We start from the raw sequence: 12,834 nt of genomic DNA, 5'->3' as shown, positions 1-12,834 counted from the left end.
GAGCCCTAAAAACACCTTCAAATTCTGCTTATATGTAAACATATACAATAGTGTGATTTTACAAATTTTTGTTCAATATAGTACCAGTCACTTATTCATCTGAATATAAGCGGATTGGGGAAAACGAAGTCTCGGTTGAGTTAGGAGCTATTTGACCTCCTTTTGTACGAGGCCAGTATGAGACAGAAAATGACCCTCTTAGAAAGTGGACGCCCCACTCAAAGTACAATATATGTATGTTTGTATGTATATATATATATATATATATATATATATATATATATATATATATATATATATATGCGTAAGTAACCACTAGGAAAAGTAAACTAACGAAGCAGAGCGCTTTCGTATAATTACATCTTCAGTGCAGATACAAAGGAATTAATTCCTTCTTTGTATCTGCACTGAAGATGTAATTATACGAAAGCGCTCTGGTTCGTTAGTTTACTTTTCCTAGTGGTTACTTTCGCATTTGTGAACACACGCTCCTAGTGTTTTTATTGCATATATATATATATATATATATATATATATATATATATATGTGTATATATATATATATGTGTGTGTGTATATATATATATATATATATATATATATATATATATATATATATATATATATATATATATATCTTATGGGAAAGGTGGAGAGGGAAACACGGGTCTTTATCTGAATATGGAGTTTATTCCTGACCGGTTTCTCTATTGTAAGCGAAACCGGTCAGGAATAAACTCGATATCTAGATAAAGACCCGTGTTTTCCCCTCCACCTTTCCCATAATTTGTCCCGATGTCTATATATATATATATATGTATATATATGTATATATATGTATATATATATGTATATATATATATACATATATATATATATATATATATATATATATATATATTACTTCTTACTTCTTACTTCTGCTCCCAGGTAGGCTTACAGCCTGTCAGTCGGGCCAGCACACTTCTCCAGATTGTCCTCTCAAAGCTTCCCTCTTCTCTCAAATCCTCTATTTTTCCTAATCCATTTGCCTCTAGGATTTCTTGAACGCCATCTTTCCATCTTTTCTTCGGTCTACCTCTAGATCTGCTACCTTCTGGTCTCCAGTTCCATCTTTTCTTTGCAATTCTCTCTTCATCCATTCTCTCCACATGCCCAAGCCACCTTAATTGTGCCTTTTCTATTTTGCTTCTAGTTGATTTTACTCCAATCATTTCTCTTATTTCATCATTTCTAATTCGATCTCTTTTGGTTTTATTTACTATTGCTCTCAACGTTTTCATTTCTGCCGACTGAATTCTGCTCCAGTCTCTTGATGTTAATGTCCAGCTTTCAGCAGCATACATTAAAATTGGTACCAAAACTGATTCAAAAATATTTTTCTTTGCCTCCGTAGGTACATTTATATCTTTTAGGATAGGGTACAAGGCACAGACACCTCTACTGTACTTTAATATTCTTTCAGTTATCTCTTCCCTATTCTTGCATCCATCTTTTGTAAATATGCTTCCCAGATACCTAACACAATGTGCTTCTTTAACATTTTCATTTTCAATCATTATTTCTGCAATGTCATAATTTTCTTTTGTGATGGTTAGTATTTCAGTCTTCTGAATATTAATGCTTAGTCCTGCCTCATTAAAGCATCTTTTCCAACAATTTAGAGCTCTTTCTAACTGTAATCTGTCGTTACTCCAGCAGGCAATGTCATCTGCATACACTAGAATATCTCCATCCCCTTCTCCTTGATCTCTTATTATCTTTTTATACTTTTTGATAATGCTATCCATATATGCTATGAATAATAATGGGGACAAAACACTACCTTGTTTCACTCCTGTTGTTATATCAAACCATTCATCTTTCTCATAACCAGTTCTAACAAGACACGAACATGGCTTATATGTACTCTCTATGGCTTTCTGCAGTTTGCTTGTCATTTTATACTCCTCCACTAAACATTTCCATAATTTGTTTCTTGGAACGGAGTCAAATGCTTTTGCCAAGTCTATAAAAGCACAATACAAATTTTTGTTATACTCCCAGCTTTTTTCCATGACCATTCTTAAAATAAAAATGGGGTCAGATGTACTTCTATCTTTTCTATATCCAAACTGTTCTTCTCCTAGTTTCGGCTCTATCACTGTTCTTGCTCTCTTTTCTAGGATTCTTTCATAAAGTTTAGCTACCTGATTGATGAGAGAGATACCCCTGTAATTACCACAGAAACCTGAGTCGCCTTTACCTTTATAGATCGGTAATATAATGGTCTTGCCCCAACTTTGTGGAATAGTTTCTTCTCTCCAGGCCTTGTTTAATATTGTCAATATCTTCTCTTTTAGGGCATCACTTCCCTCCTTTATTAGCTCGATCGGTAAGGCATCACATCCCGGTGCTTTATCGTTTTTCATCTTTTTCAGGGCTTCTTGTAGCTCATTTCTTGTTATTTCATCATCTTGGTCTTGTCTCTCTTCAACGTCCTCTTCGTTCTCTATACTTTCATCTATGTCTTCACCTCCCACATTCAGTAGGTTTTCAAAATAACTCTGCCATTTCTCGTTTATCTTGTTGGGTTCTACAATAACATTACCTTTGTCATCTTTAATGTTGTGCACCATACTCTTATCTTTTCTATATGATTTTGCTAATCCAAAGATTTTCTTCTTACTACCTTTTAGATCTTGTTCTATTGTCTCTCCTAACTTCTTCCAAACATTTTGTTTTGCTGTTCTCTTTACTTCTTCTGCCTTATTTCTTGAAGTGACATACTCTATTCTTGTTTCAAGCGTTTTATGTCTCAACCACTTTCTTAGTGCCTTCACTTTTTCTTTTACTGCACACTTTACTTCCTCTGTCCACCATGGTGTATGTCTTTTCTTACTTCCTCCCACCATTTTTGTTCCTAACGTTTCTTCTGCTACACCTTTAATTATTTCCCTCAGATCTTCCCAATCCTCAGCTGCTTCCTCTCTGAGATTAATTTTCTCATCTACTGCTACCTGATACTTAACTTTTGTTTCAGCATCTTTTAATGACTGAACTTTGATGACTTTTTTCTTTTGTATTTGTCTTTGCTTTATCTTCTTAATATTTAAATCTCCAATTAGAAGTCTGTGATCTGAATTTAGCGAATCACCTGGTACAACTTTCACGTTGTTGAATAATCTTTTATCAGATGTCAGCATGTAGTCAATAATGGACTTTTGGTCAAACTGATCGGTTAACTGATTCCTTCTGTATCTTGTATACCTATGTTCATCTTTATGTTTAAAAAAGCCGTTCATAATCTTCATATTATTTCTCATGCATAAATCTATCAGATTTTCCCCTTCTCTGTTTTTCACCTCTTCTCCAAAGGGTCCTATGATGTTCTGTATACCTCCTCTGTCCAGTCCAACCCTAGCATTAAAATCACCCATGATTATAGTGACATTATCTGGGTCCATATCAATGTTATCCTCCAGCATCTCTAAAAACTCCCTTTTTTCATCATCGGTGTGTCCTTGTTGAGGTGCATACACCTGATATATAAAGTATCTTTTACCTTTGATGTTCAGTACACAGTACATAAGTCTCTCATTTATCAATTTTACGTTTTGAATATATGGTGAGAGTGTTGGTCCTATTATAATTGCTACCCCATGTTTTCTTCTTCCTGTTTCAACTCCACTATACATCAAAACAAATCCACCACCTAAATCTTTTCCTCTTTCCTTTCCAAACTGTCTTGTCTCCGCCATACCAAATAAGTCTATTTTTCTACTCAGCATCATTTCAATAATTTCTTCTTCTTTGTCCTTGTATGTGGCAATGTTTAAAGTTGCACATCTTATTTTTGGCATAGTTCGAGCTCTGGTCCATAATCGTTTCCTATTTCGTCTTCGATTGGTCCGTCCTGGTTCCGAGGCTGTCCCTTGAGTTTCTCGAGCAAATAGGTCTTTTTACGTCATCGGCTAGCTAGGCCTGTCATGACAACCCTCCTCTTTTATCCGGGCTTGGGACCGGCATGGGATTTAGATGTCATTCACCATGGCAGAGTTGTATATGTATATATATATATATATATATATATATATATATATGTATATGTATATATATGTATATGGAAAAACCACCAAGGAAAAAGATAAACTGACCAAGCGCTTTCGTCTATTCAGACATCCTCAGGATGTATTCAGACATCCTCAGGATGTCTGAATAGACGAAAGCGCTTGGTCATCAGTTTATCTTTTTCCTTGGTGGTTTTTCCGCATATTTAGAATCACGAGTTTATGTGATTTCTCATGCATATATATATATATTATGTGTGTGTGTGTATGTGTAAATAGATAACACACCAACTAACCTAGCCTAACCGAATTGCATATTCAAGTATGGGGCCCATTTTCTATAAGGGAGTCCATTTTTTCGAACTGTAAAATGAACCCCGGGGTCCATTTTCCGCCATAGAAAATGGACTCTGGGTCCCAATCCATTTTACATCGGCTACCGAAGATCTCGCGTATAAATGAAAAGAATGACTTGCCGGCAGTAAATGCGGAAGGGAAAATAGTATTTGTTTTGGAAGTGAGGAGTGGGGAGCTCAATTGAGTATCAAGTATGTATCAGGTTGATTTCTTCCAAGTGACCTTTTGATCCATAAAGAGGCCGAGTAAAAGTAGATAAATAAATGCATGAACAGATCAATAGAAAAGAATAAACAGCTAAGTAAATGAGGTAGAAAGTAACTAAAGGTACAGAAAAGTAGCCTAAGATATATATAGATAAAAATAGATAGATAAATAGCAAAGTCATCGAGATAGAAAATAAGTAAACACAGAAAAATTGCTAAAATAGAAAATATCCAAAGAGATGAAGAAATTTTACAATGGTTCATCGGGTATATAGACATTGGTGATTTGATTTAGTGGAGCAGACCAAGGATTCCTTATTGATCGTAAACCTATCAGATAATATACATAAACTTTAGATTAGAAGCGACGTCTTTGAAGCTGAAAGATTGCCTGGCTTTGGCCAACACAGAATCATTACACAAACCACTCAACCAATCATCTTGAACCGGTTAATTCTATGTCTTATCGTTTAAAAATGTAACAAAGACAAAGTTATCCAGATACCTAATAAGCGTGAAAGACTCGGCCTATTTTGGTCACTGCTGGTTGTTATAATATGATTAGACCATAATGGGAGATCCAGAACAAAAGTATCATTGTAAATAATATCGACCGTACTTAGTCTAAGAACACGGACCATAATAGCTGACGCCGTGTGTGTTGTCTTGTGAAACGCAGTCTCGTTTAAGCATATAGAACCCTATTCAATCCGGAGTTTGTCTTATAGTTTAATAAAGCAATCATGCGACAGCCATTGTGAAATGTATAACATCCACTGCGATGAACATTATTTAGAGGTTTTCATATGCCCATAAAGTTGATGCAAGTCATTCTCCTTCTTAGTTTGATATATATATATATATATATATATATATATATATATATATATATATATATGTATATATATATATATATATATATATATATATATATATATATATATGTATGTATGACGTAAGTAGGTGTAGTGTGCGTGTACCTAGATGTGTGTGGGGAAGTGCTCATCATTGATACCACCTACATTTTCTCTAGTTCTTTATTCATCTATACAACAATTACTCTTCTTGTTGGATACAGGACTAATTGTTATCCATGGCAAATTTTTTTAGGTAATCGTCGAAAACTGAATTAATATATGTATATGAAACAAACCAGGTAGCATAACGAAGCCAATATGTATTCATTTTACTTCTGTCGTAATTATAGAAAGCTTTTTCGGTCAAAGTATGTTATCCTTTGCAGGTCGGCTGGCAGTCCAACGCTGTTCTTCAGCAGTGGACAGATCACATCCACCTTATTCCATTCAAAGGTAAGACATTTTTTGTTCTTTTCGTAGGGAATCGAACCTTTTAACTTTATAATACGGCAATCCTCGGTATGCGAAGACTGGAAGGTACGAAAAGTAAATACTGAGGACAATTTTTTTCTAAACGAAAGGGATATGCCTCGATGATACAAAAAAAAAAAAAGTATGAAATATTATGAAAATATTTAACAGAACCAAGTTCATCGTATGAGCGATTGCAGCGCCAACCTTGCTTGACTATACGAATGGTCGATATACGAAAGTGTTTAAAGGTACGTATCCCTTTCGTATATAGGGGATTTCTTGGCAGTGCACAGATACAAACAAAACATATGTGGGTTGGAGGACCTTTGGTATCCCCTATAACTCCGGTATCATCACTTACTGGTATCGAGCCGGTCAGATCATACGGAACAATATGGAAATTATTTTCATTGTTATACCAGTATTTGTGACCTAATGTAGCCTAACCTTAGCTAATCTAAGTTAACCTAACGTAACCTCACCTAACCAAACTTAAACCAACCTAACCGGCTCTAACAGTCACCTTTCACATCACACCTCTGAATACCATGCCTCAATGCATTTTATCTTTTTGTTTGAACTAACCTATTTCAACGGACTGAAATGTCCTTGACGACGGCAGACGGCAGACCTGGTCATGCTGATGAGATTTGGATAGGTTCACTTATGTCACCTTGTCTGCAGGCATGGTTGCATTGAACTTTGATACAAAGGACTTCTACCAAGATTAACATTCCCAAGATGAACACAACGTTCTGTATAACATTCGTAAGAAATGGTTTCACGATTTAGTCTTTTCTAAAACAACCATTTTTTTTTCGTTGTTTCCTAAAATAATTCGTCCTGTTTTAAGCAAACCAAATGTAGATATGCCACGTATACTCTTACTATATTCTGCAATACTTTAAGATAGTACGGATCGTGCAATCCCAAGTAAGGATTTTAAATTTGATCTTTCGTATCTCACATGAACCTTGTTTATTTTGCAAGGCCCAAGAGGGAAACAAATAATTTATATTTACCTAGTTAACCTTACAGTAATTTTTCCCCCACTCCCTCCTTCCCTCCCTCCCTCGTGTAGGGGGTGGGAGCGTGTAAAGCAGGTATCACCAAACTTTTTCCACAGCTGGCCAGATCACTGAATAACGAGCGCCGGACGGCCTCATAACCATTTTGAAACTCAGCATAATACAGTGAATACACAAACAATATTACTTTACCAGTACACAGAAAAATAGAGACAACAAACATATTTACCAAAATGTTTTAGAAAAAGAATATATTTAAAACCGTGGGCCGTAGTTTGGTGCTCCATAATGTGAAGGGTTCTTTCTCCCTCTCCATATTTATTATGTGACGACCATGTCGAGTTACTTTATTTAGTGGCACATATATATATATATATATATATATATATATATATATATATATATAGTAAATATATACTATAATTACTAACTAACCAAACCTTGCGTTACCTTGTTTTGAGGCGGGGGGAGCCAAAATAATATATACTTGGATTGTTCTCGAATCAGATGAAATTGATGAAAGTAGACGTTGAACAAGATTATATTGAATAAAATCGCCTGGTTCCTCCATTCGAGAAGGGATTTCACATAAAGGTGATGATGATGATGATATGGTTTAACGTCACACACTCCCCCCCCTATCGGGAGGCTAGGACGGTGACCCTCACAAAGGGTTTTGTAGCGTGGAATTTAATAAACCATGCCCTTGGTTCAACTTCGCCGGTGGCAGGACTCGAACCGCCCTCAGCTCGACTTTCGCCGCAAGTAACGACGCCCTAACGTACATAAAGGTAATAGTCAGAAAAAAATAAAATGTAGATAAATTTTTCCAATCTTTTCCTTTGCCTATGACTTCATATCTGTGACGTCACTGGACCCATAAAAACTTGAAAAATACATGTTCAGCTCCTAAGAAAGAAGTCTGTATTCATCGTCTTCGTCCAGGGCTTAATTAAACCACATTGACAGGGGCTAGTTTAGTAGCCGCAAGTAATAGCTGTAAGTTAACTTACCCGGCAAGTATGTGTTGGCATTAGGATAGTTTTTAGGCAAGTTGACATTGGGCACGTAGAGTGCTAGGCTAGTTTACAAGTCGCTTGCACTAGCGGCTACTAAACTGGCCCTGGTCAACGAGGCTGTAGATACGGCGAGTTATGTTGTTGATGTGCTTTCAGTTGATAAGAGAGCAATCGGGAATTACCGTCTAAATGAAACGTGTTTCTGCAGAGGAAGCAGCGCTCACAGTGTGTTTACATTCATTAATGTTCTAGTAATTATGCTGTTCCCTCCATCTTGCTCAGGGAATTATGAATAGGTAGACAAATTATATATTACGAGTCATAGTCTATTAATGATATGCATAGAGCATAACCGCTTATCTGAATATTTAATAATTTGATACTTGATAGTCAAAATAAAAGTTGGGTTTACGTCAATCTCTAAGTATTCTGCCGGGTAGCCTAATCTAATGTGACCTGACCTAACCCAATCCAACCCAACCTAACCTAACCTAATTGAAGCTAACTTAACCTAAGCCAACCCAATCCAACCCAACCTAACCTAACCTAATTGAAGCTAACTTAACCTAAGCCAACCCAACCCAACCCAACCCAACCCAACCCAACCCAACCCAACCCAACCCAACCCAACCCAACCCAACCCAACACTAACCTAATTCAACCTAAGCCTATGCATCCTAGCCTAACCTAATCTAACCTAGCCCTACGTAACACCTAACCTAACCCGGCCTGACCTAACCCACGCAACTCAACGGTACCTAGCCTAACCTAACTCAATCTAACCTAACCTTACTCAACTCACCGTAACCCAACCCAACTCAATCCATCCCAATCTACCCCAACCAAACCAAAACCATCCCAAACTAACTCAACATATCCCATACAAACCCAGCTTATCCCGAATTAACCCAATCCAACCTAACTTGACCTAACCTAACACATCCTAAGGCATCCTTACACAAGAACAAGCAACAAAGTGTCCACCTATAGCCACCGTTTAGCTATGACATGATAGCGAGATCTGATTGAACAAATTATATTATCACAATCAATTAAACGGTTTAACTCACGCATACCAACCAAATGGGGTGTTGTCAAATTTAAACTGTTTTTTATACTTTAAAGAGCGCTTGTGCAGCATTTAGACCAAAATGTATTGAGCGAAGCCAAGACTAATGTGACTCTTCCATTACCAGAAACGAATAAGTAATGGCAAAAGTAGATCAATGTATTCTTAGGAACACCCAAACGTGGCCCATGATAAATCAAAACTACACAAATAGACTATATATAAGATGTTATAATATCCAGGGAGGTTTCGTCCATATACTGTTATTATTAAGGGACCTGATTTATATAGAAATATATTAGACATTTGTTAATGTACGGCATATACACTGTGTCGATATATTCTGGGCCTAATGCGTTTATATGCTGTAACATAGTATTTCTAAGCCATTAATACAGTGCTGTAGACTGTGCAGCGTCCTGCATACCTACAATAGATGAACAAACATGTGCCTGAATACAAGTAACTTACCGTTGCTGACGTGGTGCTGATGGTTCACCCACTCCTTTTTTATTTATCTTTTTATTATATATATATATATATATATATATATATATATATATATATATATAGATATATATATATATATAGATATACATATATATATGTATATGTATATATATATATATATATGTAGCTATACCTATATATATGTATATATACATATATCTATGTATATATACATATATATATATGGATGTAGATATATATTATATATGTGTATATATATATATTATATATGTGTATATATATATATATGTATATATATATATATATATATATATATATATTTACATGCATATTATTTATTTATTTATTTATTTATTTATTTTTTTTTGTTTCTTTTAGCCCCAGGTTTTCGGGGCCGTCACCCGCCAGGACATCCCCTCCATAACCTCCCCCCATTCTCTCTATTTCCGCCGTTGGGGTCATCCAACAGAGAAAATATTTTCTGTTATATGCCGCATTATTTATACATACTTGTGCTGCTTCCGTGCTTTTTCTCATCTTTATGCCAAATCCCTTATATGCATCACTGTTGTATCCTCCCATTTGAGCAAGTGTAAATATTTACCCACGTGTGCGACGACAACAGCGTTACATAAACGGTGGTGTTTAGGTTCCGCTTTGTATTGTACATTATTGTCCTATTTTTGTTTATCTCTTTTTTGTTTTCCTCTTATTATTATATGACTTATCTTTCTTAAGTCATACCGATTTGAAGATTTGATTCAGGAAAATATCTTAAAACATAAATATCACTTTGGGGCTGAGAATAGTTAGATATTAGGCCTTTCACCAGTAATAGTAGACTATCAGGGTACCACAGTTTTCTAAATGTATTATGTACTTGAAATCTGCCGCTTCGAAAAATGATTGACAGATTCCTTCTATCCCTACCTCATTGATTAATTATTCTCGAATACGAGCGCGCGCACACATACACACACACGCACACACCCATACACACACACGCACGCACATATAAGAACATAAGAATGAAGGAGACTGCAAGAGACCATAAGGCCTACACTAGGCAGTTCCATGTCCATGACCACCTGTCATCGCCATCCATAAAGTTGTCTAACCGTTTCTTAAAACAACTGATAGTTTCAGCGCTTACTACACCATTTCTAAGCCTGTTCCATTCGTTGACCACTGTATTAGTAAACCAACTCTTGCCTATTTCCTTCTTAAATCTAAATTTGTCCAGTTTAAATCCATTACTGCGAATCCTGCCCTGTTGTCTTAGTATGATGACTGCGTCACCTTTGTTAAATCCTTTGATCCACTTAAACACCTCTGTTAGATCACCCCGCACTCTGCGTCTTTCCAGAGAGTGTAAGTTAAGGTGCCTAAGCCTCTCTTCGTAAGGTAAATTTCTGAGCCCATTTTGGTCATTCTCCTCTGTATTGATTCTAGTGAATTGATGTCCATTCTATAAGACGGTGACCAAAAATGTACCGCATAGTCAAGGATGGATCTAATACACACACACACACACACACACACACACACACACACACACACACACACACACACACACACACACACACACACACCTCGTGGCGCTGTGGTTAGAGTTCTCGCCTGCCACTACGGCGGTCCGTGTTCGAATCCCGCCCAGGGCTGAAATAATTTCAGTGTCGCTTCGCTGCGGGGTGTTACTCCAACTCTCATGGGCGGGGAGTTGTGTGTGTGCGTGTGCGTGTAAGGTCACAGCATTACCCTTTGATCGGTCATACGACCTCTGAGCTCTCATCCGAGAGGTTAATAACTGTCGATCACGAGTCCAACACGTGATCCGAGACCATGGTGAATCACACGAACACACACATGCAAACACGCACACACACAAACATACACACGCACACACACACTCACACACGCACACGCATTCTTTGTAAAGCCATTGAACTGAGATGGATGAGGTTATGCAGACTTATAAATTTTCATCCTTGTTTTTACTTTTGTAAAGTTTATGAAACAAAATCATCCTGTAGTATCTGGGATGGCCTTCAAGACGATGTCACTAAATGGACCTCTATTTTAGTCATATTTGAGGATAGTAATGATTAGCTTGTTGAGGAATCCTAACCACTTTTGAGATGGATCGAGCAAGTCAAAGATCACAACCTACCACCCCTATTGTAGTCTCCACACTTTAGTTGCTACATTTTGACATTTCATATGTCAGGGTTAGATGCCGAATGTGAGGGACAGAAAGATTTGTGCTAACCAACCAAGCAATTTCATTCTTAAACGGAGTCGGCATCGACATTCTGAGGCAAATCCACAAATATTTTAGTCGTCTTCACCGCAGATATATCTGCTGGTTTCCTCTTGAGTAAGTCTTTATATATATATATCAGAAAGTTTTAAAACAAATTAACGATGATCAGAGTGACGGTATGTAGATAATAAGGGGCGTAAGCAGTCGGGTAAGAGTAAAGGTTGACAGCAAGAATGTAAGTGAACACGTAATACAGGTAGGGAAGCAAAACAGTTGGATGGAGGGTGTATAATACCGAACCATAGGAACTTGTGTTCGGGATGCCAAAGAAAAGAAAATGACTGTAGGTGTCTGGGGGAGTTGGAGTAATATGTGTTCGTTTAAACTGTGATGTTTCAGGCGAGGTGCACACTGGCATACAAGTGAGTATGCAAGCAGCAAAACCGCAGCATATTCGTACTCACGAAATCCTTCCAGAACTCGTCCGTTCATATCAACTTTTCTGGTTTGTTTATTTAAAAAGGATTTTACAAAGGCGGAGCATGCCGACAGGAGACCTTTTGATCCATATCTAGGTCGGATGCGAAAAAAAAAATCATATTAATAATAAAATAAAAAATAAAAAACAATAATAATGTAAATAACAAATAAAATACATAAATAAATGCATAGGTATAGTTAAATAATAAACAAACAGGTAAATAGTAAATAATAATAAATTGACATATAACTAATAATAAATGAAAATCAGACAGACAAATGATAACAAAACATCATGTCCACTGTAATGTGCTTCCCTCAAATGATATTATAAAAACGGGCTGCAGTGAAAATCTTTATAAACTTTTTTCCCCCTTCGGAAAAGTCTGGCCGCACGTAAGTAAACCATTTACGTCTCTGTGTGTGTGTGTGTATATATATATATATATATATATATATATATATAATATATATATATAAACAGAATATATATATATATATATATATATATAAGGTGATCATTCATAGCCCGTGCCTACTATGACAGATTATCACTAGATG

This window comes from Oratosquilla oratoria, unplaced genomic scaffold (assembly GCF_046742065.1).
Source record: "Oratosquilla oratoria isolate Oo_2021 unplaced genomic scaffold, ASM4674206v1 SCAFFOLD94, whole genome shotgun sequence".
NCBI lineage: Eukaryota > Metazoa > Arthropoda > Malacostraca > Stomatopoda > Squillidae > Oratosquilla > Oratosquilla oratoria.
Note: the sequence above shows the minus strand (reverse complement) of the source record.